Source organism: Neopsephotus bourkii, unplaced genomic scaffold, assembly GCF_033783945.1.
Source record: "Neopsephotus bourkii isolate Nb327-2 ecotype Australia unplaced genomic scaffold, CSIRO-AGI_Nbou_v1 NB_718, whole genome shotgun sequence".
Taxonomy (NCBI): Eukaryota; Metazoa; Chordata; class Aves; order Psittaciformes; family Psittacidae; genus Neopsephotus; species Neopsephotus bourkii.
This window is the reverse complement of record NW_026901217.1, coordinates 1,155,035-1,181,195: the sequence shown is the minus strand read 5'-3', so window position 1 is coordinate 1,181,195 and position 26,161 is coordinate 1,155,035.

The window sequence follows — 26,161 nt, the reverse complement described above, 5'->3', positions numbered from 1 at the left end:
AGTGCTAAATATCATCTTTATGGTTTTATAAAGAATCTTTCCCAGCTTGTGCAGTACTCTTTCTTAACCAGAATCATTTACCATGAAGTTGATGAAGGTGGGGAAAATGTTATACTTGGCCATTAAAAATGACCAATGTGAGTAAATTTTTGTAACAGCATTAGTAGATGTTAAAGATAGTGATGCTTTACTGGTTGCAGATGGCCTCTTGAGGCATAAGTAAAACTTAAGAAATATTCCTTTCATTTTTCATTTATGGTTTGGTGATTCACCATTTCATTTTGACCACTGTATCATGCTTGCATTAGAAGCACCATCCTGCTCTTTGTTCAGGCAGGCATGGCCCAGTGCTGTATATTATGCACTGCCACTGTTCCTAGTCTTGAATGAAGATGGTGGCCAATGTATAGCAATCCAGATGACAACGTCATTTGGATCATTCAAAGAAAGAAATAAATCATCCTTTGTCAAAAGAACTGATTTCTAGTTAACAGAAGCATAACACATTAGTTTCATTTAGATTACCATAATAATTATCTGTCAAATAGGTAGTTTAGCTGGGTACTAAGGTCTCTTAAGTGCAAGAAGTGTCCTTGGAATTCTTACCAATATTTAAGAAGTTAATTTTTACTAGAATTAAGATTTTCTAATATAAAATTTTATTTCCACTGAAATACAAAAGGTTTCTCTAAACTTTTTGAAGGCTATGTTTTGGGGTTTGGTATTTTACCAATAAGTATATAATTTCAGGAGAAGACCTCACTCATAAATTCTGAAGTAATCTGTGAGCCTTTTTTTTACCTGAAACAGTCCTATGTCTAACCTAAATAATTATCTTGCATGCTTGTAAATGTCTGTAGACACTGCCTCTTCTTTTTGGACTTCCTAATACAGATCTTTTGGTGACTGTGTCATCCAGATCACCCATGTTTCGATTCACACTGTAAATAACCTTTGTTACAAGAACTCTTGACGGATTTTCCACACATCAGAAGAGCTTCTTGAGTTGTATGTTCTCAAACCATGAGAACAATACTGATGTCTGTAATCATTATCTTAGCTTTTTAAAATTATACATTTAACTGTTCCGTTGAGTGAAGTCTTTTTTCTTATTTTGTTACCTGGCAAAGGAAGAGACCACCTCTCAGTAAGTTGTAACTTTTTTTTATATTTGGTGCAATGAAATTAAGATTAGATTCCAAACAAATCAGTTTTACTGTTTTTAACATAAATAAAACTCTGATCATTATGTACAAAGTTGTCTGTATTTATACTTTGACTAGAAATCAGACTAAAGCTTTGCATCTTCTTCAGCTGGCACTTAAACGTCTGTGTATAGCTGAAGTTAAATAACAAAAAGATAGTATATTTATTATATTTTTGTGTTTTACTGTACCACTATGGCTCACAGCACTCAGAATTTGTTTGCATTCCCAAATGCTGTTGATACTGGAAAACCAGGGCTTTTTACATCCATTTAAACCTTAACTTCTGAATGAACTGTGCTACATGGAGTCTCTTGCCTTTATCTAAAGACATTTCAGAGCCCACCTTTCTTTCAGGGCTACTATAACTGGACTTACCTAATAAATCTAATGCATGTGCTGCTGAAAATAATGGTGGTGGTCAGTTGAGACCTACTAGAGTTACCAGTAGTTTTCATTTTTTAATGAAAATTGAATAAATCACCTTTTTCTTTTATACAATTAAAGAATATACCGTTTTTTAATGAAACAAACACACAGCCAGTAAATAAAAATAGGGGTGCTTGAAGTGAACTTAAACATGCATTTCTATCCTACCAAATGGCAAAGAAAGGAGGTTGTACACTCCATGTGGGAGCAGTCTGACTGCATGGAGCTCTGCTGTGGAATAGGCAAACGACATGTCAGAGGGTTATCAGTCAGCAGGGAGGCTAGTGAAGGGTGTGCTGAAGTGGGCACTGCTACCAAGCACCTGATAATGCTGATCTGCTGAACCTCCTTCTCAAAAACATGCAAGACCAGGTGGGAACATGACCATCACTGGCAGCCTTTTCTCACTCTTACAGTTTGCAATGGTAGCGCCTCAGGGGTCATTATGCCTTTCTAAAAGCATTCAACCAACCATCTCAGTCTGAACAGCAGAAGGCACTGTAAGCAAAATGGGCATGCTTTCTATTGGTCTTCTGGGGTTTTGACACTGTCATAAAAATAAAGAAAATCCTTGCTCTTCTTTCATGGGAAGTAAGATCATGAAACTGTAAGTATTATCCTGCAAATATGTAAATATCATCAGTCTGGAGATAAAAAAGAGAAAGAAATAGTAGTTTCAATCATTCTATATTAACTTGAAGTACATTAAAATGGTGCTTATTCCATGAGTAGTTTCTTGAGTGTAGTTACCCCATATTAATAGTGTTCTGAAAAATTACACAGGTGGTCAGAAAGAGCAGCTTTGATAGAATTGCTCCTGTTGATGAATTATGGTAATATAATGTATTTGTCATAAACTAAACTTCATATTTTTTCTGTTTCTTCTTTTGTTACTTCCACTGAGATGTAAAGAAATCGAAAACTTTCTTTTCCTTTATTACAATAAAATATTTCACAGCAAATCACAGCTTTACAATGGGTATATATTTGTAATTTTGTCTCACCAATTAAAGTTCTGATTACTTCACATTTTTCTGCTCTTAAGAAAGTACTTAGTTCCATGGAGGATCATCAGAATGGAAATCTCACAGTAAGATTTGTGGTTTCTGATTTCATTTTACTTTGAGGCAAGAGATTGAAACCCTCCTTGGGACAAACATTTTAAATTGTCATTTTGCAGTTCTGTTGACCTATTCAGGCTATCAGGAAGGTTTCAGAAAACCTGTATAAAGGGGATAAGACCGCAGAATTATTTTTCATATCTGTTCATTGGAGGTGGGACTCAAACATAATTCCAGTTGCACATAGGCACTAACTTTGAGGAATCTTATAGCCAAACATGGCTAAGGCAGGGCTGTAATGTGACCTAAACAATATTTGTCATGTCTAGGAGTAGAATTTGCTAGCAGAGAACTACTAGATTTCCTTCTAGAATGCCGTAGCTGACATTTGTGAGAAATGTCATTTTATATATGTATAAACATATGGTGTGCACACATATTTTTCCTTCACCATAGCAAATTTATTAGGATTCCATTTTCATGCTTTCAGAAGATCTTGTAACTAGACAAGAAAACTTAGAGAAACATGCCAAGGCATAGCCTGCTTCATATTCTTCAAGATGGATAATATGTTAGCCATATAATACAGCGAATCTCTGACACATGAGCCAACGATTTAGAACACAAGCCATCAGACCCACAGGAGAGGCTTGGAAGAAATGGACCTACAAAAATAAACCAATTTACTTTCAATTCAAATGATCATCTGAAAGGACTGTTCAGCAAAAGACCAGAAACAGATGTTGATGCCTTTTCTCAATGATTGCAAGCCAGTCAGTTCAATTTCTAGTTTCCTCCCTTTATGATAAAACCTCAAGTTCTTATCCAGGTCAGGAAAAGGAAAGCCTTGAAGTAATTTGACACCCATTTGGCTTTGGGTTTTGTCCTTCCTGAAGATGCTGAAGGACTTACCAGTCATCTTTATTATATGGCACAAATTTACAGTATTTCCAGTAAATACTCTCATTAGGAAATATTTTCTTCCTCTGTAAAAAGAACCTTTCTCCGCAGAGATTTGAGAATTCTGTTCCATGGAGGGTGACACAGTCTCTGGAACAAAGGTGGTTTATGGATCAGCTTAATCTGTATGGCATGTAATATATTGGTTTTACAATGGGAGACTTTAAATTCTAGACTGCAAACCTCATAGTCTGTATTAGTGTGTTAATGCACAGGCTTTTCACCTTTCTAAAAATTAGTTAGCTTATTTCACTGAAAAGTGAAAATGAGTTTAGCAGCCTGGAATTACTCTGTTTTCTCTATTACATCATGTAGCACAGTTAGCATAACTGGCAAGACACCACTGAAGAAAAAAATCAGGTACTAGAGCCACTTCTTCCTTTCAAAAGAAGTGCCAAAACCCATTCCTCAGTGTTTAAGAGTAAACAACAAAGGGCAAGGAAGGGATACTTGATGCAATTTAAACTTTATGAAGAGTTGAAGTTTTACTCGTGTCCATTGCAGTCAGTTCTTTGTCTCAATCCCCAGTACTAGAAGTCTATAATTCTTGCCATGGAATGCAGATTCCAAAAAACAAAATGGCAACAGGTCTTCAAAACTTCAGCACAATTCTGGTTCTTGATGTTTTCAATAGAAGGAGACTCTATTCTAAAAGTCTGTAAAATAAAAAGACATTTCTTAATTCTTTCATTTATTTTAATAATGAAGCTTTAGTGTTATGTGCTTCCAGTGGGTGTTTTTAAAGCATTGGCATCCAAAGTAAACGCTAAGAATGAATCTTTTATACCAAAGAGATACCAGAAACCCATTAAATTCATGAGAAATACTGGCATTTTCTTCCGTGGTGTGAGGTTCTACCCCACATGTGCAAAAGAGTGGGACTGTTGTTTTGCTCAGTTCTTTGAAAACATTCAGAAAACCTAGATAACTTCCAGGAACACATTTACTGCAGGGGAGAGTAAGACAACTTTGCCATTGCTAGGTGTGATATAAACTCGTGTATTGAATTATAAATTCTTGGCTAGGGGTCTGTAAAACTACCAGTCAGACTGAGATTGCATAGCAGATTGCAGTTACTATTGATCATGCATATGCATATGTTACCATGTTTTGACATCCCTGGTACCCATAAGTAGATTTTGCTTTAGTTGGACCATCTGTACAAATTGAAACCCCCCAAATATTCCTATTGATTCACATGTATTTCTTGTGTTTCTAATCCCACAGAGAATAGCAGTGGAACAATACAGAAATAGTTATGTTAAAATAATTGGATTGGAATATTGGCAAAGAGGTGCAGATTTTTATTACTTTAACCTACCAAATTGTAGAATTTCTGGTATAAAATGTATGTACCATGAAACACACAGAAAGAAGAATCCATTTTCACGTGTAGATTACTAGATACTCTGAAAAGGTAGGAAAGTATTCTTGTAAACTCTTGCTCTGAGGCATGAAGAAGTAGGGTAATTTTCTAAGATCATAGAAAACTGTTAGGGAATCCAGAAGCGGAATCCCCTTAGACCCAGTTCGGCACACAATGGACTTTTGACACTTCTTAAGAGGAATTTATTTTAATGAACAGCCCGTGTTACTTTAAGAGGATGCTAGACTATTGCATCAAAAATGTGCAAAAGTTACTGTAGTCTAGGAAGCAATGTTTTATTTGCTCTACTTTGACTCTCTGGGTGGGCCATTGGTGATCCACAATGATTTTTAGGTTTTGGACACATTTCTACACTAGACTTATCTGGATTTCCCTCTTTATTTTAGTCAAAGAACAGTACATTATCTGTGGCAACTTGTAACCCCTTTAGAATAGTCTTGAAGTGGCAAATTAAGAAATGATTTTCTGCAAAGTCTTTCAGGGGTAAAAAATATTTGGTCAAGTGATTTTCTTTAAAGGCTTCAACCAACTTTTTAATATCAGCATCCTTTAATTTTCTGTGTTCTCTTTTTACTAGAAACATGCTCACTGATTTGATAGATTTGGAAGTAAAATAATAACATTTTAGAACCTTTGGTTTTAGCTTCCTCTGTGGTCAGTGTTCAGTGACTTTACTGTCACTCTTTAAGTCTTAACTCCTGCAGATTTTGGCTGAAAAAAATGATTCACCTAGTGTTTTACTGTATTTTGAGGAGCTCTGGGATGCTCTATTCACAGCAATTCAAATGTATATGAACATCCAAGTATGATATTATCATATAAATAAAGGAGCAAGGCAAGAATTAAAATGTAGAAACACCAATTTCTTATGTAAATAAACAGAAGTCTCCTATGGCTTATTTTTTTTTGAGAAATGCTCTGTAGAGGGCAAAGCAAACATCTGTCTGTACAGTTGGGTTCCTCTGGAGTACATAGTAAATGGTAGACAAATTCTAAATACATACCCTGAGCCCAAGAGGTATATAGAGAGCTCTGGCAGAACTGCTTTGTCTGGTGAGCTAAAATATAGTCAGTGAATAGAATACAAGCAGTGAATAGAAAACATCAACACTGGAAGAGGAAAATAGGGAAAAGCAATGTTACTTCCCAAAACTCATCTGCAAATAGGTCTTCACCAGGTCCCACCCTAGGAACATCCCCAGAGAAATTTTGCCAGATGGCACAGTGACTCATTTTTTTGTCTTTCTGTTCCCGTATCCTACCTCAGATATTCCTGGATTGTTTCTCCTTTGCTATCCACTCTGTCCAAATCACCGGGTCTTCTCAGAAGGAGCTGGAAGAAGGGCTGGAATGTAATATTTATGGGGGGAGCCTGTCATATGGAATGTCCTCAGCAGAGAGCTGGGGAGCTTACTGAGGAAGGGTTAGAGATGGGAAGGAGTGTGGGAGAACAGCAGTGTAAGATGGAAAAATACCACTATTTCTCTGTCCTCACCACGAAGTAAATCTCCACCAGTTTGCCAGGAGTTTTGTGCCCAAACCCAATGTGAGATATGTCTATTAATGTACAAATTAAAATAAATATAACATGTTTCCTGAGAAAGCCATCCTTCTGTGCTTATGAACACTGTTATTTGCTGAAGATTTAAGCTGCATTAGCAGTCAGTTGGCTGATAGGTTTGTCATTAGCTTTTATTTCCTGTGCTAATAAAAAATTTATTTTTCTAGTGAAAAAATGTAGGTATATAACATAGGAGCCAACTATAATATTTCTCTGAAGCTGTATTCGTCTGCTCCTGTGCTTTTAGATGGCTCAGATTTCACAAACATGGATCTTGCTCAGCGTATGGTTTTGACAAGAGTTTGCAATTTTGTGCCTTGGAAATAGGTTTCTTGTCTAGGCAATATTTATTGATGAATGTTCGCAATTTCAGATGTTACAGTAAATTACCTAATCACTTTAGACCTGACACTGGCCACCTTCAGAACTGCAACTGTTATATTTTGAGGATGCTTATTTTTTTGTTGCAATACATCCTTTGGACCAGGATGTCCTGTCAGCTACTGAAAAAGTTAAACAATATGAACAATTATCTCATCAAAGTCCACCAGCTGAGGAATATAAATACATGCACACATTAGTGAAAAATATGGGCTATATGTTTAAACAAGGACATCTTTGCTAGCATTACTTCCCTTCTGGAAATCCCAAGAGCTGTATGGTGCCAGCACAGGAAGGTTATGTTCTGGATTACTTTAAAGGAATGCAATAACTTCTCTATAAATTAACTGAATTAAATTAAGTGAAATAAATTATGAACTTTATTCCCAGTGAAATACTATATAGGAATGATCAAAAATTTGAATTTTTTAATTTGATGTATAGAAGATGAATTATTTAAAATCTTTACATTGTTCATTCAGGCAAAAAAGAAATAAAATTAAAAGTGAATTAGTGGTCATCTTCTTGGTAAATATATTTCCTATTTTGTAATTAGTGATCGTGATCAGTTCTTAGAATTTTTGGGGTCAGCTTGTTTTAATTAGGATTAAAATGGAAAGATATTTCATATAAGAATTCTGGCTTCCTTTCAGATTAATTAATACCACACAGTTTCAGAATATGTGAATAATAAAGTCTGCAAAGATACTGGGTTTATGTTTTCTCACAGAAAGTGTAGTAGTGAGCCAGAAAATGAAATATTATATATCACATCACTTGATGGGATATAATTCTGTTATGGAGCTGAACTTAAATTCTGTTTGGCAGATTCATTGCTCACACTGTCAAAAAATAATCTATTTTTTTTGGCGTCTATGCGTGAGCTAAAAAAGAAAAGAAAAAGTTAAGTTTGAATCTGTGTGTGCACTACCTCCCCATTAATCTCTGTATAAAATGAGAGATGCTTTTAGCAGAAGAGGAGGTTTCAGCTCTTTCACAATAGTATTTAGGTTTATTGTGTCCTCAAGATCTCCTTACTGAAAGGCAACACTAAAAAAAGTCCTTGAAAGATGCCTGCTCCATGTCAACTGATTTTGCAACGGCCTTCTCAAATGAGGAGCTGACATTTTCATTCTGATAGGAAGGAATGAGAGCGAGAAACGGAAAACTTGAATACTGATGGTAATTCCTAGCAAGAATTTTAATGCCATCTATCAGAGGAATGTCCAAGCTGTTGCTGTAGAGCTGCCTGTAATTATCAAGCAGTTCAAGTGCATCTTCCATGCTAGACCATGCCAACTGATCAGCAGCAATTGGGTAATTATGGGCTGCTGTTTACTGGCTTCCTGACTATGGGAGGAAACAGTGGTAGGAGCCAGAATTTCTCTGTTTTCTATGCATCTCCACATCACCTCTTCCCATTTTTCTTGAGTGCTCAGCTGCTCCTTCCTGGACGCATTGGACTGTACATATGGCTGTTCACATTGCTGCTTGGGTTTTATTTCATATACAAACTCTGATCTTTTAATTACAAAAACAAATCAGGACAGGGAGTATCTTTTCTATCCCTGCCTTCAGTAGTTTCTATTCTGTCGTAGGTTGTGAGAGAAAACTCCAGAAAACTGCTTGCCTCTACCCAGAATGACAATGGACAGAGGATCTGAGAAACGGCAGATGTAGCAGAACAAAGAGTAGAACAGATGAGTAACTTGGCCACAGCCACACAGCAAAGTGCTGACAGAGAGAGGAATAGAAACCAGGAGTCCTGGTTCTCAAGCCTGTGTTCAAAACAGTAAACCGTGCAATTTTTCCACAGTGTTATCTAGACATTTCAAAGAGAGAATGACGTGTTGTTGTAAAACTGATAATAGAAAACTACCATACGGGAAGCACTATTTATAAATGAGAGAGTGGAAAGGCGTACTCTATGCTAAATGCCATAAACAGTGAGAACCAAAGGACTAAGGGAAATATTTTGATGTTTGTGTGCTCTGGAAAGTTTTATTTAAACACAATCATTGTTAATAAACATGGATTTATAGGTTTTCTTTGATCAATGAACTCTGATAGATTTTAAACGTCCTGCATATCTCATTTCTGGGTGCCCAGAAGGAGAGGAAGACAGACTCAGGAGCACGTTCTTAAATCTGTTGCAGTCCAAATTTTGTACAAGTTTATGTTGGCATCACAAATAGAGATAGTTTTATGATACAGCATGGAACTGCATTTTCAAACAAAGGGGGCCTAAGTTGCACCAATTAAAAATACGCCTGAGGACATTATCTTACATTTTACTTTCACAAAATAGGTAAATTTATAGGTATAACATGAACATTTGGGTTTATAACCTGATTCAAACCCTACTAAAAACAAGCAAGGGCAAAAATTTTCAGTGAATTGATTGACGTTTGGAACAGATCCCAAAACAGGTGCTGCATTAAAAGACATCCACCTGGAAAATGTATTTGATGTGTGCTAAAACCCAAGGGAATAACTAACAAGTCTTTTTCTTTCCCCTACACTAAGTTCTTCTCTTGCTCTATCCACAGAAGCAAAAGAATGGATATATTTTGTTTGAATTAGTCCCTTAGCTTTCTTTTGTATATATTTTTGATGACCCCAGACCAGTGGATATTATATCCCAGGGATGTTGTTACTGTTTATTCTCTCACTCTCACTCACAGACTTTTATTCTTTTACTTAGTATGCTGCAAATTACCTGCTCATCTGTGTCTTTCACTGCCTGGATTGCTTCATGCTGTTTACATAGCAAAACAAACTATATAACATCCCAAGGGCCCAATGCTGCTGCTACAGAATACCGGTGAGTCTAATTGACAACAGGATGTGCCTGTGCTTTATGATATGAAAAACAAGCCCTCACCACAGACTGCCAAGCTGGAGCAATAAAACTCAGACTTCATATTCTCACTCCTTCATCCCTGAGAGGCAGGAATCCCTGGTTAGCAGTATCTCATATTACCTTTAGCATGATTCCTCATATATAATAATGAAAATTAGTATCAATATTTATACCAGTTCATTTAAGCCATTTAAGCCATTAATCCTATTCGAACTACATTCAACAAATTTAAGGTTAATTTATTCTGTTAATTTCTGAGGCTTAATATTATGATATCACCCTGCTTTAGAATACTTCATTGTATGAGTGATTCAAAAGTGCCTTGACCAAAATTCTTGCTTAAGTCTAGTGTTTAAAGCAATTTGCAGCTGGAGCATTTTCTATTGTTTTGCCATTCCTTCTCTTCTCTGTGGAAGGCGGGGGGAGTCTTGTTTGTCACTCTATTATTAATGAGGGAAACAGATGATACTACGACTAACTGAGTGGCAAGAAGCAATTTAGCTCTTTCCTTGGAGTTCCATTTGAAGAAAAAATATTATTTTCTTGAGAAGACAGGTCCTCAGGAGCAGAATCTGAGGACAACTTCTAGGTTAAGTGTGTGGCTACTACTTAGGCACAACAAGGAGGTGGTGCTGAACAGCAGTAGTGGGACAACTGGCTTTCTGTGTTTGGTTACTCCTAAAAGGAAGAAGAATTTTGTTCCCACATGAACAGGAAGGAATAAGGACAAGAGTGGGTGCATAAACATGCAGTAGATATCAGACTACAGGAACCATCCAGGAAAATCTGCATTAGCTGTTTGAAGGGAATCCACACCCTCCCTTGTGGACCTTTAGAAGATAGACACACAGTCTAACACATGATCCTGTCTGACCGCACCGCTGCTGTTTCATTTCTCCAGTCTTTCTTTGCTAAGTTTCTGTTCCCTCCCACCCACAAATTTACTCCTCTGCCAAGAAAACTGCAGAGTTGGGAGATGTGAGATCTGTCTCCAAGAGGGAGGTCAATGATAAATGACAAAAGTAACCAACCAAATCCTTTTCTAGCCTGACCATACCAGTTCAGGTTGCTCAGTGTGCTGTACATCTAACACTGACTCTACTGTGACGGCTTGCTCTAACACATACTCTGAGCATACACATGGAAGAAATCTCCCTTCAGCATTCACATCTTGTTTCTTTGAAATGAAACAGGGAATCCCACAAAAATTGACTATTTTCTCCAACAAAATTGCCATTCACATGTAAGTGGTGCAACAGAACAATTTCTTGTAATAGCCACAAACTGGAAATATTAATATTGACCTTTTATTTTAGTTGATGCTGTATTCAATGTAAAAAAAAAATGGCATGAGATAGTGATGATAGTAGAGTACTGAACGTGCTCAGTATAAAATACTGCTTTTTTGTTCCCTGATAAGAACCTTTCCCAAAAGTCAAGTATTTCATCTCATCATCTCCTTGCAGCTCTGGAGGCCAGCCATGTGTTGTAATGATAGTAGTTTTACTGTACCGACTGGCATGACAAGCTGTGTAAGTATTCCAAACCTTTTTGAGAACAGAAGCAAGGTTACCATGAAAGTATACACGTGTGTTACTGTTTACTGGCTAGTAGAACCACTGAGTGTAATGATAATCCACATGGGTGAACTACCCATAAATTGGGGCCATTTCATCAGACTGAGACTAGAGTTCAACGTATGTTTTTATCTTTTGCCAACAGCACTAACAGAAACCTCTGCTCCCTCTCTCTGTCCTCCACCAGCCCGGCAAATGACACTGTAGTAGCACATATGCACTGCCAATGCAAAAGCTGAAGGAGTGAGGGCTGCTTAATAGCCTAAAAAATACAGCTACTGAATGTGTAACTGAATCCTATGCCAGAATGCTGTAGGTCCAGTTTAGGGGCCTTGACAGTTGTGATGACAATTTTGGTATGATTTGTTGGATGTATAGTTCATCCACTCCTTGTGGATACACAAAAAAAGTGGTGAAATTCTCATCCTGTTTTTTGGCCACTGCTGTTTCTTATGAAGTGTAGTAACCGTATGGTCCATGAATGAGCAAGCCTGTCTGTTTCATCTTGCTGCTTAATACCTAGTCTAGCTTAGTGAGCATTGTCTCAAACAGCTGGCAATTAAACAGTGCCAGTTTGCAGTAGTTTTGACTGATGTCATGATCTCATGCCACATGCATGTTGACATCTTTTTTTTTCCCCAATCAGCTGTTCTGCTATTAAGCTATGTCAGTGATGACAGAGTGGGTCAGCAATGGAAAAGGAGCAGTAGAGCTTGGAGGGCAGTGATTTTTAAAAATGCTAGTCCCTTCTGTTGGGAGCATCAAGGTAATGCTTCACTCAGTGACTGGCAAGAGGAACATTCCATTAGGTTACAACTGAATAGAGAAACTACTGCAATAAATTTATGTTTTTCCTTCACAAAGTAAAAAATACAAGTGTACTCTTCATGCCCTTTTTATTTGGCCTGTTAAGCATAGTCTGTCAATCAAGAAAAAAAGCTTCCAATTGTGTAGCCTGTTAGAATCATTTCATTAATAACATGTGTTTACTACTGGGAGAAGCAGACTCAGTGTGCTAAGATTTTGTTTGTCAGTCAGTCATTGGAACCCCACTGTTAATCGCATACAATGGTTTGTGGTTATGCCACAATTTAACCCAGGTTTAAAAATACAAACTAGAGCCTTGGTGGTCTTCTGAGAGCAGTGAGTGAAGCAAAGGTATTGGTTGAACCTGCCTTGTGGGCTGCTGGCTTGGAGCACTGTACGAGCTAATCGAATTTATTAACTTGAGTCATGACTAGAATGCATACACTGGTGAGTGTGGATGGGTGCACCCAGGTTAGACTACATTTTGGTTTCATTCTGCAAGGAAGAAGAAAAGCAACTCTTTGGCCTCCTTTCCACAAAGACAAATTGGAAACAGACAACGACTAGATTTTGGGATCTCTGGCAGTCTAGTAAGAAAAAGGTTCTTTGGTGGGTTTTTTGTTTTTTTTTTTTTGGTTGTTTTTTTTTGTTGTGGCTTTTATTTATCAATGGAGGGAATGTCTTAGAAAAAATTGAGAGTTTAAAGACTGAATACCAATGGCATTTGTTGCATCTGTGTCATTCTCTTATCAAACTGCCCCTTCCATGCCATTTTAGTAGTAATACTAAAAGCAGAGTCCCTGACTCCACAATATGTGGAGTGTGATTGCCAGAAAAGGGAGAGGCATTTGGCTACTAAGAAAAGGAATACTGGAGAGATGGTTGTGTATCTTTATATGAATCTTGACCTTCTGGCAGAGATAGAAAGAGACAAAGAGACCAAACCATATTTTGTAATGACAGATAGAATGTGGTAAGTTAAAATTCCTGTTTACTGCAGCACTGTGGAAAGTATCATTCATAACTGCAAGACTTGTATTTTTCTGAGAAGAATATGTTCATCTCCAGAGAGAATTATATCCATTTCTCCATGTTACTTTACAGCCCAAGATATTTTGTAACAACCTTTTCCATATTTAGAGCAATGTGAGTGATATTTTTAAATGGCAGCTAGGATAAAATAAATCCCATGCATTCTTATTCAAATAAAATGACATTAGCCTCGACTCTTTTATTCTATATGAAGATTTCATTGTTTTATTTATCCTAATCACTGAAATTATAACTTGACAAATTGCTCTAGTTTTGAAATGCTGGAACAGATTCATTCATAAAGGCAATGAAAAATTTGTAAGGTTTTTTTAATGTTTCTGATATTTAGGTTATCGGTATGTACTATACCCTCACTGTTATGTTTTCTTACTAAGAAATTAAATTAAATGGACTGGGCTTTCTTGAAGATATTGTACTAAAAACATTAAGCTTGACATTTTTTATATATTTGGTGCATGATTATGTTCTAACTAACAGTGAGCTGAGACCATCCTTTGCTCATCAAATCAAATTCCACAGAAAATCCTTCCTCTTGCCCTCCTGCCCCATCTGTACCACTCACAATGTACTCCACAGCATACTTTTTTTCTGATTTATCAGAGTTAGAGGGGAGCTTTGGAATGGGACAGCATCTGGGACTGCTTAAACTGTGGCAAGGAAGCAGAAGACAAGTTGTAATAAGAGGTGAAGAGGTGAAAACTGAAACATCCTTACACCCAATTATACATCTGCACCTACTATAACTATTAAAGTCAGTGAGAATATTGTATGTGGTGGCCTTTTGGGATAAGACTGCTATAAACATCTCTTCCCTCCCAATAAGAGTGAGTTATATTTAGAAGAAGTCTGTTGCTTGGAGCTTATTTGCGTTTTGTCTGTGTTACATCTGACCATCCTTTCAAGGATATTTAATGGAATTTTCTGTGTTTTTAAAGGTTCCTGTATAACAGCAAACCAGTTCAGTGGCAATACACAGGTATATTTCAGACTTGTGTTGTATTATAAGTATTTTTGAAGGACTGGTTTCAGAAAAATGGGAAGATTCCATAAGTTAATTGCTTATATGTCCCACTTTAATTTTAGTATAATTTTATAATTTTAGGTCCATGATGGCCTAGCCTGGCATGAGGGCTGAAATGTAGAACTAGCAACTCAAACATGCACATATGATGACGGCGGTATGTTTTGCAAACGGGCTGGCATGGGCAACATCCCCAGCGCAGCATGATAGGACTGACACTTAGAGAAATTCTGTGATTGTCACAGGAGTTGGCAGTGGTATTTAGATGTCATGAGACTTTATTCATCAGTTCTTGAATAAAAGCCCCAGAGTTGAAAACAGATGTCTTGCTGGTGAGCAATATACATGATCTCTGATACCCATTCCACCAGGGTCATTCATTCTTTCCACAACATATGTTGACCATTCCTTTCCTTTTCTTGTAAACAGTATTAAACCATGACTGCGGCAATGGCTTGTAAGCAACTGCAGCTGATGTAAAATTCAGGAATTTCTGTATTTTACACCCAGGGTACCTCTGTCCAGTCATAAAATTTCATTTGTTTCTCTACTCAGGATCTAACTTACATTTAAGAGAATGGTCTAATGAAAAGAGGAGGCTGAGAAAGAGAAAGGAAGGAAAGACCATATAGGCTTAGCCAGATATGGAAAACGTGGATGTATTAATCACCACTGTCCTTGACACTTGAGCTGTGTCCACACAGCAAAACCCCCACAGTTTTAACTTGGATTGACTGACTGTGATGAACTAAACCACAAAAATAAAATAAAAAAACTAACCAACAAAGACCCCCAAAACCCAGGAAATATTTTAACCAAATTAATGTCTCAAGTTCAGCCCCAGCCACTTTATAGGCTCTGACTTTTTCTGGTTCTGTAGATTTATGTGGTAGATGCAGCCTATTTTTGTAAATGGCAGTCTGTTTTATGGTCAGAACTGTACAGTATATGAGTTTGCATTTTTCAGCAATTTACTTTTTTCTCTTCTGTTTTTGCAGGTTCTTGTTGTTAACACTTTGAAAATCATGTGTGAATACCTCTAAAAGATGCAAATGAATGGGTAACTGGAGACAAACATAAAACACATTCACTTACATAGCAGAAAGTATGGTAGGATTGTAGTCCTTACATCTTAACCCTGCACATGTACAGCATGTGCTCAACTTCACCTGTTGTTGTCACCTATTGATACATCAGGTTTTATTCTAGTCTGCACAGATGTGTCTTTTATAGATGTTAGATATCAAGGAAACAAGAACATAAATTAGGAGACATTAAATGTCACTGTTGGAGATCATGTGTCTAGAGATCTTTGTGTTTTACAACCTGAGCACAACTCCAGTGTCATAGACTTCACATGAACTGAATTCTCTTACTTGTGCATCATAAATTGGCTTTTAATAGTGCTAGATTAAAAAAACAACAGCAAGTACTAGTAAGGAAAGACAACATTTCTTTTTTTCACATGCTATTAAAGCCTCCATTGCCCTGCAATCCAAGTAAGTCTTGCCTCCACTCAGACATAAGGGCATCTTTTAGAGAGGTAACACAGTTCTGAGGGTGCTTTCTCCCCTGTAAGGTGAAAAGGATTAAAAATTATATGGGATTCTGGCTGCAGAGAAAAGTGAAAGTTGAGACCATTCAGGCCACTGCTTCAGTACCCTTCTCTACATGATATTTGCCCAACAGACTTTGGGAAGGAAAGGTTGCTATGATAGATTTACCAGTAGTTCATATAGCTTTGTAGCCTTGTTTCTATTAGCAGCTATATCAAATGCTCTAGAGGAATTGTCTAGAAGCTGACCTTGTATACTTACATGTGCTGTATTTTGTGTGTTTGTTTTTTTTTTTATAAACGTGTACATGTGTATGTAGAAAGCTCAGTGGAGAATTTTTCCTTAAGTTCTGGGCGGTTAACAGCTGCCATGCGCATTCACTCTAACGTGACAGTGAATAATACAAACGTTTCTAATCTTTCTAATATCTTCTGCCAAACACAAAACAAATAACATATTTCAGATTGCTTTGTAAAAGAGAAGAGAGTGAAATCCTTTGTCTGAAAGTCATAACAAAACAAATATATTTAGTAGGTTCTTAAATAAAATTGAGAGAAGAAACAATCAGAAAACAGCAAGCATACATAGAGCTTACTGGTGTTAAATGTACCAGTGTAAATAGGAGTTTGGTTTTGGTGGTTTTTATTTACCTATTTGATACTTCAATTTGTCCTTTGTTTTGCACATTGTATTAATTTTGTAATTAAGTGTTCCTGGAAGAAGAGTGGAATGTACAGTATTTGGATTCCATCACCAGAAAAACTATGGGTCAAGGAAGTCATTCTCCGTTTCTGTGGGTATGACCGACAAAAAAAGCCAACAACAATGTCATATCAGGTCTGATACAAAAAATTGTTACCAACAGCTGCAATGACAGATTTTCACATAGCACTTAGTACAAAAGATCCAGGTTCCATTTGAAATATCATCCAGTTGAAAGTGGCCTACTTTTAGGGCTTCAGGAGCAGCTAACGTCTTTTTCTTTCACATTTGATTACATTCCCCATTTCTCAGCATCAAGCTTTGATTTCTAGGGGAACGGAGGAACACAGGCAAAAAAATCCCAATTTAAAAAAAAAAAATTAATCTATATTGGCTTTTTATTTATCATAATCTCTGCATTTCACCAAAAGCATTTTAATGTAAGAAAGGTCCAATCACAGAATGGACAGAGGTGCTCTAAAACTCGGCCTGGTGTGAAAAGAATGACAAGAAATCACAGGGTCTATATGACTTGATACATTCTTGTTGTTTTGAACATTCTTCAGACCAAGACTCAGATCTACATCTGTCATATGATGTAGTACTATATATATTTATGTATAATTTTACTCATGCTAATTGGGTAAACAAGGAATTTGGAATACAGAGCGAGTAAGACAGTCTGGCAGGGTGACATCTGAAAGTCAGGTTAGCACAGCAGCACAGATGTACATAAGTGCTTGCTAACTTTCATTTTCTCATTATTTCAGTCTGTTGTCAGTAACAGAACTTCCCACTTGGGATTTGTGGTCAGGCACCCAGAAAGAGTTTTCCACCACTTAATGCCTCTTTCAGCTCACCTCTAGGGTGAGCATCCTGTATGCCTAGAAAAGGCAGGCTGGTGCAGTATTGAAGGGCTTATCCTTTGATTAAAGAGAGCTAGCAGATTCACCTAGTTTTGCCTCTCTAATCTTTAAATTGTTAATGTGTCCCTGTTCTGTTTAACACGGAGACAAAGAACAAGGCAGTTAGTTGCCACAGAGCATATGGCATACCTAAATGGGACCTGCCAAGGCTTTGGTACATAAGTTCAGTTTTACTGTAGATGTGTAAATGATCTGTGGCCAGTATGACTAAGATATGTTAGAGTGAATGTCAGGGATAAAATGTGTATGTACCCTCCTGCTTTTTCTCTGGCTACCCTTCCCTTGTGTCAAAACAATTTGCCATAGATAGAAAGGTGGTTCCATGCTGGCCCTATAGCCCCAGTCTGTACTAGGAGTTTAAACACGCAGAGCAATGTTTGACTAATAAATCTAATTTATAAACCATCAACAATCCTAAAAACAGATTAGCCAGAGAGGACTTTTTGTGACAAATGCCATGGCACTTTTCCATGCCGAACCACATGAAAGGACTCTGGGTCAGAAAAATGCATTCATTTAGAATCAAGACTAGCAGAAGTCTCACGGTTGCCAATGGAACAAGAATAACACCCCTGTTGCCAGACTTTTTCTAGGCAGTGGGTGGCCATGGATAGAACGCTGTCCCTTCCCCCACCAACATAATCTGTGTTACAAGTTGATTTCTGTTGAAGTCCAGCAACTACAGTCTCAGGATAGCTGGCTATCTGTCTGCCTGTACTTGCATTCCTGCCTTGACTGCAGAGGCTCTGACAGCAAAGGTAACAAGGATGGTTAACTTCACTCCTGGTATGGCACAAGTCTGGTGGGAAACCTTAAGAACTTTGGAAATGCAAGCTAAGGTTCATAAACAAAGCACAGGGAGCTCTAAATCACCTCTGTCACCTACCTGATGCTGCAGGACCTGTGCATCAAGTCTCACATCTAAGCAGTTTATATATGCCAGAAGTTACCCTGAGTTACTCAGCAAGCCAGAGCTCTTGAGAAACACAAGCAGCCAGGTTCCTCTGAGCCAATGTGGCAATGGGTGCAGCTGCTTTGAGTGCAGACCTGGAACCAGGTGAGGGGAGCTGCTTACAAGCTATATAAGTCAGACTCAGCTACCTTACTCTGGTAAGGCAGTGCAAAGCAGGTAGAGCAAGGCTAAGGACTTGAGAAATACACTGATCCTCTGCAGGGACCAGTGAGGGTTTCAGCTGCTTAGAGGTTAGAATCAGAAAACTGGTACACTTCACCCATCTGCTGGGTTCACCAACCTGAACATACGTTCTCCTAATCAGAATGCTGTTGTCCAGCTGAACAGAGCTTTCTAATCCAGCAGATGTTTTAGGGGAAAAACCCCAAATACCACAAGACAGCAACTGAATAATTGAAATAGGGACATTATTTTGGAAGATGATGAAAGTTAAGAAAATGGGAAGGGACTAGAGGCATAAAATATTATATTTGCCACATCCAATATTTACTCGCTCTAGTTACAGAGCTATATGATAGGTGGATGAAGGTAAATGAGCCTTATTTATAGTAGATTTATGTAAATACACAAGGGCTTTTCCAGGACCTACATGTATTCACCAAATATGAAAACTGTAGTAAATTATTACAGTAAAAATGTCAGAAGCTTCCCTGAGATCAGCAAAGAAAAAATCTTTGGTTCTCCAAACCTAGCTACATAGCCCCATCTCATATGATAATACCCTTACCCGAGACTCACATCTATAAAGGAATGGGATGAGCTTAGTAGCATATCCTGAATATCAACACCTCTGGGTGCTTTACGCTAAAGAGGAAATTTAAGGCCCACTCTCATGTCTTTTGATGCCAACTTCTGTCTTTCACAGGCATATTCATAAAGTACATGCTGCAGTTCAGCAGTAACTTTTCAGTCCAGCTGATTCAGACTTTTGCCAGAAGGGTTGGTCCCATCCGTCTCTTCCTATGTTTGCTGTCTTGTGCCAGCATTTGTGACGTTGACGCAACACACATTTCCCTGAGTACAGGGGATACAGGCAACAGAGAATTGATCCAGGTGAAAGCTAGCTTGTTGGTGTGTTGTGAAGTGATTGCAGAGTGACTGCAAAGCTGTATCTCATAATCCAGTATCTGACTCCCCTTCTTCACTTCAGCCTTTTTATGAATGCACTACAGTAAAAAAATATTTGTTTAAGTAAGTTCACTTCAGACTTATTGGACAAATACAGTGGGCAGTGAAGACTGCATCTGATATGCATTAATCCGTTGCAAGGATGGGTTGGCCAAAAGAAGCTGAAAGCAATTAGATTTTCCCCATGGTGAATTCCCCATGCAAGCACAGTTCTGAGATACTGCAGGCAATTCCTCCCCCTTCTACGTGTATTGGTTCTGATTTAAGAGATACCTTGGTTTGGGCACAGGCGCAGCAGTATTGTAAGTATACCACAGTACACTCTGCTTAAACTCAGCTGACATTTATTGTGGGCTATTTAGAGAAGGGGGAAGAGGGAAAACAGCCCGTGAACAGAAGTTGCAGAGCTCACAAGACACTCTACCAGCTTCTGTGTCCCAGATCTGCTGCCTGACTCAAAGCTTCAAGCAAGCCCTTGATAGTCTTACCTGCTGGGCTGAGCTGTCTTCCCTGCTTACCTTTGATCAAAAGTAGTGTATATTGCAGTATTCTTATTTTGTGTCTTGCTAATACAAGGATGTGTAAGATGTGGGCTAGATTCACATGTGCTGTCACATTCATTTCAGACGGATGTAGAAAAATCAGAATGGAGACAGAAGTCTCAATCTAGTTTGACATTTCTTTTCATTAACACTATCTAGGAGTCACAATACATCAGGTATTGTAGACCAAAGTTTATAGCACTGCATTTAACTACACCTTCCACACAGCTCATAAAACAGATTTCCAATAGCTGTAATTTTAAATTTGTCTCCTTGGATGCAGTGGAAAATGTGACTTTCGTGCTTTTCTGTATGTTTACAGCATCATAAATAACACACAGATCTGAAGTGTTTTAAGTACATCAATATGCTATTTTAAACAAAGTGGTGAAAATATGTAGCATATAGTGTCCACTTGTTTTTACTTCTTTCAAGGGCAAGATTTCTCCTGTCTGCCTAATTTTTAACTTTGCGTGACTTAAAAAGTCTTTATGTACTGCACCTCAAAGTAAAAGGAGTTCAAAGTTAGATGAAACCTATGTGAAGAAAGTAAGTATGCAAAAAGCCTGTGTGGCATTGCTGCTTACTGTAGGTTTCAGGGTTTGTAGAGTTTCAAAAGACTTTTCACCAAAATGTCAATCTGTGATAGGTTTAATATCAAAAATTGTATTAAAACTTTTCACAAAGCAATCTTTGAGTTTATATTTAGCATGGGAATAACTTTCAACACACTAAGAAGACTTTCTATTAGTGCTGTTTGATTACAGTCAGTCTCCATAAGTGCAGTAGTATGTTTATGACACTGTACCAGTTCAACGCTTTTATAAAGTGAATCATATGTAAAAAAAACTGCTTCTTATTTAGGATTATATTAGTATCATGCATTATATAAATAGTCGATAGAGTGTATAAACTTGATGGTTGTTAAATTTAGCTACTGATCTGATAAAAATATATTAAGCAAATTTCCATCTTTAAAAGCTTAAAAGTTAGATATATTTTCTCTGAAGAATGGCACAGATTTCCAAGCATTTCTGAGCCTCTTCACATGCAGAAGGACTTGGGATATTTTGTCATAATCATCACTCATGGAAATAGAAAGTCCTGAATGTATTAAAAGCTGTTAGTCAAAAAACGCAACTGGTGTTCTTGAACGTTCTGCTTCAGTGAACCCTTCACACGCCACACATGGAACCAGTAAAGGAGCACTGTTTCTTTCTTGAAATGGGCCATGCCATTTCGTTTGAAACGACATGTGTTTCTGCTGGGTGTTCTGTGGTTCTGTCTCAAAACATTACTCAGAGCTCAAATACAGCAGGTATCAGCCAAGGAACTCTCAAGTATCAGAGGGATGAATAAATCATATTTTCAAGAGACACCCATCCCTTTCAAATAGACACACAGCTATACATCTGAGACATATCGCGCTTGAAAGAAATAGTTTAACCTTCTTGCTCTTCCAAAAATCGAGGTGCCAAAGTACTTCCAATAACAACTGAAATGAAAGTCACAGGAGGGGGATTGAGGCTTCTGCCTGTACTGCCGAGTCTTAAAACCAATCCCTTTCCCCGTGTCTGTACCACTGGTGACCTCTAGTGCCCAAGGAAGGCAAACAGGTATTCAGAGCTCCCCCAAAGCATTTCTTTGCAGAAGCACGAAGCACAGTAACTTACTTTTCTTCAATGCTAAAAATTCTGACATAGGCTTTCCGTTTGCAATATTTTAAGTGCAAAGGAATAATATAGAAACTTACTGTATTAGGAGAAACAGAAAGTTTTATGTTAACTATAACACTATAGACAATTACTTATTTGTAAAAGTGCTGCAAGAACATCCCTGTTTAGATTGTCTGTTTTACGCATTTGTCACTCTGTGAAAAGGAATCAAACCTACATTGGAAATATCATGCTTCAGCCAGTGCAGACTATAACACAGAAGCTCAAGGTGGTGTTCAAGCTGTGCATGAGGCTTAAGTAGGCCATAGTGTTATTAGCCAGTTGGAATTTAGCTGGGAAAACAGGATGTCTAAGTACCCACTCAAAGAGCCTGAGATTTTGGTTATTCTGATATTTCTTTTGATATAGCACACTGTGACATGAGATTAGGTTGTTGTTACCTGTGGGAAGGCATAAAGATAGGAAAATGTATCTCATATATTTCCTTCACAACAATACTGTTGTGTGGAGATCAAACTGCAAAACACTTCTGAACTTCAGAGCTATCCTGTCAGCTATGGAAGTGATGTGCAGGTACAAAGGTCCGCGCACTCCATGTCACTTAGGCAAAGTGCCTTGGTAGGTGTAACTTCTAAAGGATGTATGGATATTTCTCTTGAAGTGAATCTCTGTACCTCACTCAAACTTTAAGTAGTAAGAAACTTTCTTTGGCTAATGTTAATTAGGTGATTCTTTGGCTAATGGTTGTTGATATGCAAACAACAGGCAATTTGTGTTTAATGATGTTAATAGATGTGTATTAAACTATGATCTGAGAGAAGGATACTAGAGAAAGATACTAGTTAATTACTGTGTGTGCATTAATTCTTTGTAGATATGATTGTAATAGAAACAAGATAAAGTACAGAAAATATGCTTACAGCAGGGCTGGGAATATTAGATCTGTGCTTCCAATACTGTACCCTAACCAACAGCAAGAAGAATATTGCTCTTGCATCCTGCCCACCACCACTCTTAAGCACTTTGCTGCACTCTAACCCCATTTTAAAAGAAAGACTCACATTAGTCTTCTTGGTGATGGTAAAGAACACTGGCAACATGGACTTGAGTATTCTCATATTGATAAAGGATTTGAATCTCTGAGTGCTTTGAAATTTAATCTGTTAGAGAAAAGGTGGGCAGTTGCCCTCTTTTCTGATTATGTTTTAAGAGATGGATCCTGAAATGGATTCTCGGTTGAAAATCCTGGGTGAATGGAGGCATCTTCCTGCAGCACTGTGTCAAGTGTCTAAGCTAGAGAGTGGCTCAGTGTTGCAGTGTTGCAGACAGCCATTGCTGTGGCAGAATGAGCATTTCCTACAATATGGTAGCACACAGGTCAGCATGCAGGCTCTGCAGGTTGTCACTCTGACTTGCTTTCATCTCAGTTGTCACCACACAGGCATATTCTTCAGAGTTCTGGTGTTTTCTCCAGAGGTCAGATGCCTAAAACTCTCAGCTTTTTTCAGTTGTTTATTGGGTCTGTCCTGAGACGGCTAATGGCCTAAGGTCAAGAACTTCAGCATTATGATTATTGAGCGTCTTCTGAGTAAAAGCATGTGTATGTATCTGTGTGAGAGAGAAAATGAGAGTGTGGGAAGAAAAGGAGGTATGCACAGAAGCTAGTCTCCCCTGTAATATAAACCATGCCAAATCCACTTACACATAGAGAGATGTAAGTGAAATCTTAAAATCTGTGTGTTGGGTGGCAAAGCCAATTGCATGACTTCATTTCTGACATAATTTGATGACTATGGGCAGTGAACATAAGCCACCTACCTGCAACCTTTTAAGCTTTCTGCAGATTATATGAGAACTTAATAGGACAATAAATTACAGTAGCCGACTGTATACCAAGTACAACAAAACTTCGTAATGGGGAAAAGTTTTTATTTAATAAAGGCAGAGGAAAAGCCTGCATCTTAATTCAAACATGAAGAGAACATTCTTAAAGTAAATCTTTTTATCCTGTTATCATGTTGGCTGTCTAGCAGTGGTCCTCTGACTAGGGTCTGTAAAGTGGTAGCAGTTCAGAGTGCTGCACACATTACCCAAGCAATGCTTTCGGAAGCAGTACAGGGGTACAACATGTCGATTCATGTGCTATGGAAAGAGAAGTTCATTGCTGTAGTTATAGCCTCTTTGCCTCTAAGATCCTGTTCAGCATCTCTGCTATCATCTGACTTTGCCTGTCATGCCTGACATAACCCAATGAAGATGAAAACTGCATCAGTCCACATTTTTTCAGGAGAGTCTGTGAAAAAGCAAATTTGGAGGTTATCAATCCGTAAAAGTAGATTCTCCTGCATATTCTTACAACAGTTTATTACTAGGCTTCCTGTAGGGGCTTGATTCAGTTGCCCATCATGTGTAGTGCCACCCGGTATGTCTTACGGTACCCTAATACTCTAAAAGGCACATATCTGCCACATGTCCCATGTTGTACCCAACAGCTTCAGCTGAATCTGAAGCTTGCAAACTTAATTTGAGGGATAAGTCACTGTTTTAAATTAAAAATAAAAAAACAACCAAAAAAAAAACAACCCCACACCCACAGAAAATGAACAAACAAACAAAAAAAACCCCACTGGAAAAATAGTGCTCAGGTAGTAAATTAGTAAATGGTGTTTTAAAGAAAGCCAAAGCACTGCTGTGGTTGGTTCAAGCACTTGGAGGCTGTGGGTACCTTAGACCTATTCTGACAAGAGCAGCTTTCTGAAGATTCAGAGGGAATATTTCTTGCATTTAAGGTTGTGTTAGTGGCTGGATGAGCCGGAATGAGAGTAAGAAGCACAAAATGATGCATTATGATTGTAAGGGTAAAAGATCTACTAGTCCTAGAACTTTTATATGTTTTCAGCTGGACTTCGTTTTCCTTCTAAGTGCAGTCTGACCAAAAAAGCAAGTAAATATGAAATATTCTAAGGGACATAGAAAATGGGTCAGTCAATATTCTCAACCAGCATAAAAATTAGGTTTCTAAGTGAGCATTTTCGAGCTGTACTTACATTAAAAGGTATAGATATCCTTCTGGTTGATCAGAAAGATGGAGGTATTCAGTTGTATCAATTAGCAAGTAAGATAAGATAAACATTTTAGATAAAATTTATTTCTACCTATTTGAATCATAACTAAAATTTGTAATTTAAATCATCTTGTCTGAGCTGCCGTCAGTAAACCACTGGTTAGCAGAAGGAGCATGATGTGGAGTATAATTTCCGCTCTGCTTCTCTGGCTCAGAGGAATACAGACCCAGCGCTGGCCTCTGAACACTGGGGTGAGCTCACACAAGGAACATCCCTTCAGGGTGTCTCTATCACATTTTATTCTTCTGAATAACTAAGTGTACCTGAAAATATGAAACAATAGCTTTCAAGACATAAAAAGCTATGTAGCTTGCTAAACTTTTTAAATTCCTTTAATCTACTTGTGCATTTGAGGAAAACAAATCAGGGACAAACCCCCAGTTTTGAATAGGTTGAATTTAAGAATATTGCAGCCATCAGAAAAATAAAATGCTTTACTCTCTAAACATTCCTACTAAACATCTGGGAAATCTTAGCTTAAAAATAGTGCAGCAGGCACAATGGAAAATCTTGAGAGTGATGACAGCTCTGATTTCACATGTATTTATAATCCTGCACTTTGTTTATTTTCTTGGGATTTCTGAATCTGACAGAGACAGATATCTGAAAATAACTGACATGCTAGCTGTCAGCCTCTCCTTAAAATGTGTGGTCAATAGATCAAGGGAACTAAAACACAAGGGGCTCAGTGTTATTCTCTGCTACAAAATGCAGAGAAGATGAAGCATTTTATAGTTCCTCAGTGAAATGCTCGTATGTGAAAAAAATAAAGTGACAGTCTCTCACTTCAGCAACTTGTATATGGTGCTGAATTCAAACCACTGCGTGCACTCTGTGAATAAAGGACTATGCCACTGTAAAACAAACATGGAAGCATGAAAATGAGAGCTGTTGCTACAGGAAGCAAGCTTTCATCTGGTTTAGGGGTTAGCTTTTCACCAGGCCTGTGAAGGCTCCTTCCTCAGTAAATGGATTATTTTGTGGAATAACCTCAAGAGAAACTAATTCACTCTACAGATCAGTCTCCTCTGTTCCTGTAGGCATTATGGGGAATACATAATTTTGGCAGGTAGATGAAATAGGACAGACCTAAATGAAACTAAAAATGCTTTGAGGCATAAATGTCTGCAGTTTTTAGTATGAAACGGACAGTTTCTTCAAATTAAACATTTGATGCCTTAGCATAGACATGTGGGACACTGAGTTAGTGTAAAAGGCCAATGTGTTA